Source organism: Arvicanthis niloticus, chromosome 11, assembly GCF_011762505.2.
Source record: "Arvicanthis niloticus isolate mArvNil1 chromosome 11, mArvNil1.pat.X, whole genome shotgun sequence".
Taxonomy (NCBI): domain Eukaryota; kingdom Metazoa; phylum Chordata; class Mammalia; order Rodentia; family Muridae; genus Arvicanthis; species Arvicanthis niloticus.
Window position 1 is genome coordinate 8,566,292 of NC_047668.1, and position 6,084 is coordinate 8,572,375.

Sequence of the window (6,084 nt, forward strand, 5' to 3'; positions counted from 1 at the left end):
ACAAGTTCACCAGTTCAATAATGAATAACTAAAGCCTCTGTAAATATGAGTCAAAAGAAAATTTTACCTGCAGTTGTTTCAAGTATTTTGTCAAATCCTTAAGAGCAGTAGCAAGCTCCTACCAATAGAACCCTGAAACAAAATTGTAGTTAATGAAGGAGCATAGTGTTTCTATGTAAGAGTGAATATTTAATACCATTATAATAATGCACTGATGAGCAAGATTACTGCTTTTTTAATCATATATTTTTTTCTAATTCTGCATTGGTTCATTGACCCACAAAAATTAAGAACTTAGAAATATCTAACAAAAATCTATAATTTGATTAGTAATCTTTACACATTATACAACTTATTCTGGTAGTAAACATGACATTTTATTAAAATTCAAAGTAATTTAAAATATTTTCATTTATAAAGTACAGAAAAGTACTATGGCAAAATATATGGACCTAACAACTATTAAAGTTGCATTTCAAATTTAGGCATGAGTGGTTAGCATTCATAAAATTATGATATTTATAGACCTCCAAAAACAGAAACATGCTATTAAGAAAAGATGTGCCTGGCGGTGGTGGCGCACGCCTTTAATCCCAGCACTTGGGAGGCAGAGGCAGGAGGATTTCTGAGTTCGAGGCCAGCCTGGTCTACAGAGTGAGTTTCAGGACAGCCAGGGCTACACAGAGAAACCCTGACTCGAAAAAACCAAAAAAAAAAAAAAAAAAAAAAAAAAAAAAAAAGAAAAGAAAAAAAAGAAAAAAAAAAGAAACGAAAGAAAGAAAAGGTGTATTTTGGGGTGACAAAATAAAGATGTTGTCAGGGTGAAAAGTGAATATAGTCTTGGGTTTATCTGTAGTCTCTATCTGTAGCACAGCAATAAATTTATCAATGTACCCCTATCATGCCAGGAACAGGCAATAGATATGAAAATCTGTTATCAGTTTAGACTTTGTGTACATTTGAATATCTGCAGAAATGATGAGGGTGTTTACTTCTCTTTGGAGTGTAGAAACAAATAGCTTAGCACGTTATATCTCTTTCTTGCCTCATTCATGTGGCTGTGCACCATTCCTTTCTCCTAGACCATTGACTCTCCATCCTTCCATATTTCTACCCATAGTCTGAACATGGAAACTGCATATACTATGTAAATAACTTCTACATCCCAGTGTTCTCCCTTTTCATAGAAAACACGAGGGACATTGCAAACCAAGCCTTTGTGAAGACTTTCCATCTCCACTGTTTCCATGCAATAACAAAATGTGGCTATGATGCAGATGGCATCCCTTTTCTATGAGTTTTCTCTGTCTTTCAATTGAGTACATTAACCTTCTTTCTCATGAGGTTACCATGAACAAGAAGAATTGATAGTCACACTGTGTTAGCTGAATTGGGGATTGTGAGTCCCCTGTCTGCTTAAGAAGATTCTGTATGCCTTTAAATCACATTCTCACTCAATTCTAGATGTAATATTTCATTCCTTAGATTATTTCTATGTTTTCATAGTTTTAGAGACCCTGTCTCTATATGTAACCTGGCCTAGACTGGCTGAAAAATCATGGGTATTGTCTGTTTATTTTATTTTGTTTTGTTTTTGCCTCAGACTCTAATATGCAAGGTTTACAGACATTACAGACATAACCCAACACAACAAGCTCACACAGCTCAAGAGAAATTTGTTAGTAAACATTATTTACTAATGATTTCCCAATATCTCAGGCATAAAGTTGATGTTTGCTTCCATATGACACTGTAAATGGCATTAAATGTGCTGTTGTGGTTGAGATAATGCCCAGCTGTTAAAGAATTATATGGAAATATTTTAATAAACATTCATGAGAAAATGTGTCCTTAAAACTTATTTTGGGTTTTTTTTCACATTTGAGATTTTCAATCAGGTTATTGAAAATGTGGGATAGCTTATAGATGTCTACAAGTACAATGTTGGGTATGTTTGGGGGTAAATGAAGCTAAAATCAGATAATATCATGCCTAACAATACCACAACCTAAAATGAAAGCAGAGTATGTCCTGGAAATATGCAATTTTCTAAAATATGAGTCAAGAGGTAACAGTAGAGTAAGAGTAAAAATGAATAAAAATAATGGGTTAGTTACAAAATTTTTCCTTTAGGGACTGGACAGTTAGCATTACAGCTAAGAGCATGGTTTCATATGAACACAAGGAAGCACAGAACTACTACTCCAGTACCAGTGCATCTAACATTGTCTTGTTTCTTTTACATTCACACATATATGTGCACACACATACACACACACACACACACATACCACATAAACACTCATACAAATAGAAATAAATCTTTTTTGAAAATGTCCCTAAAAATATAATTCAAAACTATTTGAGATCAATAAAGTCACTTGTAAAATTAACTAGTGAATTTGAAAATATTTAAATATTAAGTAATAACAATTTTCTCAAACACTACTAGAAAGTTGAACTTGAGGGAATATTTCAAAACTCAGTATATACATTTGTAATTACCCTGATAAAACCCTAAAAATGATAGTAGCCAAAACAGTAATATCTCTCATGAATACAGAAGCAAATAAGCCTCAAGTAAAAGTTAACAAAGTCAATTTCAAACATCACCACAGTAACTTTTTACAATCAGGTTGCATTTGGTCTTTGATAAAATGATGAGTCTATATTTACATCCAAAATACACAGCACTAAGAAGAGGGAAGCTGATAGTTTTATGATTGTCTCAATAAATAAAAAAGAATTTGATTAAAATTTAAGATATTTTTATATTTAAAAATTCCTTCACGCTGAAAGACTATATTTGTCATATTAAAAGACAGTTTTTTAGAAATCATATAGTCACTATTCTTGAAAATGTTAACATAACTTTAAAGAGAGGTGATTATTTTGGGGGCCATAGAGAGGCAATAGCCATTCATGTAAGTGTAAAATTAAGTCTCTTTAGAAAAGAAAAGAGATTTCATATTTCTCTACACAGGTGGTAGAGAAGCGGGAACAGGCTAATGTTAGCAGAATATACAGTCAGTAAATAACTCAATATAAGATATCAGTGTAGTTCCAGCTCAGGATGAAGTCTACATATGTTCATTTACCCATCAGCATCATTAGTCAGAATGAGTACCTTTTTGAAGTCAAGCATCTCAATAGGTGATTAATGCATCTTCAGGGTTGGTTAAAAAATAGGTATTGCTTCTTCATTTCCTCAATCCCAGGAAGATGAATTCACCTTTGAAGGATATTTCACTCATCAAATCACAACAGTTAAAAGCTAGGACATCTGAAAAATATCTGAGTGGTATCTGTATTTCTGAAAAACAGAAATGTATGGCTGACTAAAGAGTAAGATCCAATTGCTCAAACCACTATTCCTCAGAGTGATACCTCAAATCCATGCTGTGACAGACATCCAACAACTGTAGAAATATTAACACCACATATAGACCACGTTATTAAAGAAATGTTTCAAATAACCATAGACATCTCAAAGTTGAAGAAAAAATTTCTGGAGGGAAAGATAAGCAGATCCTATGCAGAACAGCTAGGAGAGTAAGGGTCTCTGATCAAATACTTTAGTATGTACTGGTCTTGTGTGTCCCCTTCCTATTGAATATTAAATACTCTATAAGAAAGAGTAATGCTTTCTTATTATTATGTTTATTAGGTCAATTCTTTTATACCTAGGGCTCTATTTTGTTATGAACTCAATAAAATATATAATATTCTTATATATTTAATATCATGTGCTGTAACTAGAGTATATCCTGTATTTTAGGAACTGTGAATTCTTATAAGTATCTTTTTCAGTTTTAGTTTAAAAAGAGGCATGTTTTCACCTTGACATACAGTTTCAGAAAATGTTTATGCATCTCCCTTTAGTCCCTAGATCCCTCAACATTTCCCAATTGGAGAAGTTACAGTCAGAAGATTACACCCACAGTTTACTATACTATAAATGCACTACAGAAGAGATGCTGTCCTCTACTGTACAGCTCTTTCAAGGGTAGGCACAAACTGTAGTCATATGGGCTTCAAAACCACCAAACTATTTGCCAATGCACAATGGTTACACATAGGCTTAGACCACAGAACAAATTACATTTGAGATATTTCATGAAAAATCTTATGTGAGACGTAAAATCATGCCAGAAAATTTGGTAAGATAAAGCAAGTTCAGACCCAGAGACTCTGTGTGCATATACCTCAGGCTTAGGTGACTCCCAGATCCCTGCCAGACTCCTGACTTGGAGCATGTGCCATGCTTGTCACATAAAAGAGATGTGAGTCAAGTAGGCCCAAATCAGAGTTCTTCATGCTAATGAGGTACCTAGAGTCCTGGAAGGCTTAGCCATCAAGCTTCCCTTCCCAGACATTCTTCTCTGCTAAATATCAGATCCACCCCCAATAAGTGTCTGTCATGACAATAACCTGGAACCATGAACTGGCTATTTTCACCAAGACTGCTTTGGGGAACCATGAAAAAAGCCTTTGCCTACAGTATCACAGCCTAATTTCCCATAGAAAGCTTCTATGAGCTACCAGCCACAACTGCCACCAAGCCTGCCTCTACAAAAAATGTCCAAGAGTCTAAGAATCCCATGCCCTGACCTTGTTGCAGGACGTGGGACCCCAAATCAGCTCCAGCTTTCCTATGTCTCAGACTGTGCTTTCCCACCCTGGCACAGTGTCTCAGAGATTCCCTACACCCCAGCACATGCCCCAACCCCAGATGTGGCATGGGATAAGGGCAGTCAACAAATCTCCCACTAGTTTTACTCCAAGTTTCCTGCAGAGTACACTTAGCCTATTCAGGTTTAAGGATACTGTCTTGACCTTCTATTTATTACATATTTTTATGGCACACAGTTGCTTGCTCAGTATATGGGAGGCATCAGCTCACATACCTGCAAAGCTTTAGAAAGCCTCTCCCCGCATAAGCCCACTGAGACTGAACAACTTCAGTCTAATATGAGGTTGTGAAATCTTCTAGGTACAGTAGATTTTGGAATAGTATATCTGAAACCAGCATAGCATAGATCAAAACTGCATTTGTCACCAGTTTCCTGAAAATGTTATATGCTATACTACATACACCCATTGCCACATAGTTCTTATTTAAATATAGAATGGTTCATCAGTTTGTGTATCACTCTTAGGTAGGGATGAGGATAATCTTGTTTGTATTGTTCCAATATTAGTATGGGTGCTGCTGAAGAAAGCATAAGATATTATTCATTTATTCTTTCTTATTACTAATTATTTATCTGCATGGATGACTAATTGGATCAGTTCAGCTATGCTCAGGGAAACAGCTATTTCTAGAAAGAAAGCTAGATATAACAGTCTACCATCAGGGGTTCTCTCCAACCTTTATGTCTACTATCACTAACAAGAGAACAGTCAAGGTGGTAGAGTTCACTCAGTTAAGAACTCTCAAGAACATAGGTCTCTATTATCACAAGCCCAGAAGATTTCTGAACTTGGAGAAGACTGAAGAATATGGGCCCAGGGTAAGGGTAAAAGATTTTTATCTTGTATTCCATAAGCAGATGTTGAACGTTAAGCCCATGGAGTTAAATGGCTACTGCTAGAAAGCAAAATGATTTCAATAGTCAGGTGGACAAATGGGGACAAAGCTTACCCTGATTAAAATCATTTCATAGATTAAAGGAATATCCGACAATGGAAAAATTTATGTGAAAAAGCCAAATGGCAATTTGTCTGTAGAATATATAGCAGACTTCTGTATCCACTATAGATGTATTAATTCAAAGAGAGTTGAATAGTTCATGTGCTGTATATACCTAGACAAGAAAACAGATAAAGCATAAAGTCAAAACATGATGTACAACACAGACTTACCACATAAAAATGCTGTTATATGTAGTGGTTTGATGAGAAGGGTTTTAAAGGGAAAAAAACATCTTAAAGGGATTGCAAAGCATCTTCTCAGTTGATTAAAATGTCTCCAATGTAGAACATGAGGGGCGACATGCTACCTGGTGCTGGTAGAGGAAGACAGTTGCTTCTTTGTAGAAATCCAGAAAACTAAGAGCTCCTTGAGGAATCACGAGTCACACA

General features: G+C 35.3%; 1 non-coding gene across 1 annotated transcript; it reads right to left on the bottom strand.

The window, feature by feature from the left end:
* Positions 1 to 5,118: 5,118 nt before the first annotated feature.
* LOC117717470 (U6 spliceosomal RNA) lies at positions 5,119 to 5,225 on the bottom strand. The gene has a single exon (XR_004607945.1). It is a non-coding gene; the product is annotated as a U6 spliceosomal RNA (small nuclear RNA).
* Between the last annotated feature and the right edge of the window lie 859 nt (positions 5,226 to 6,084).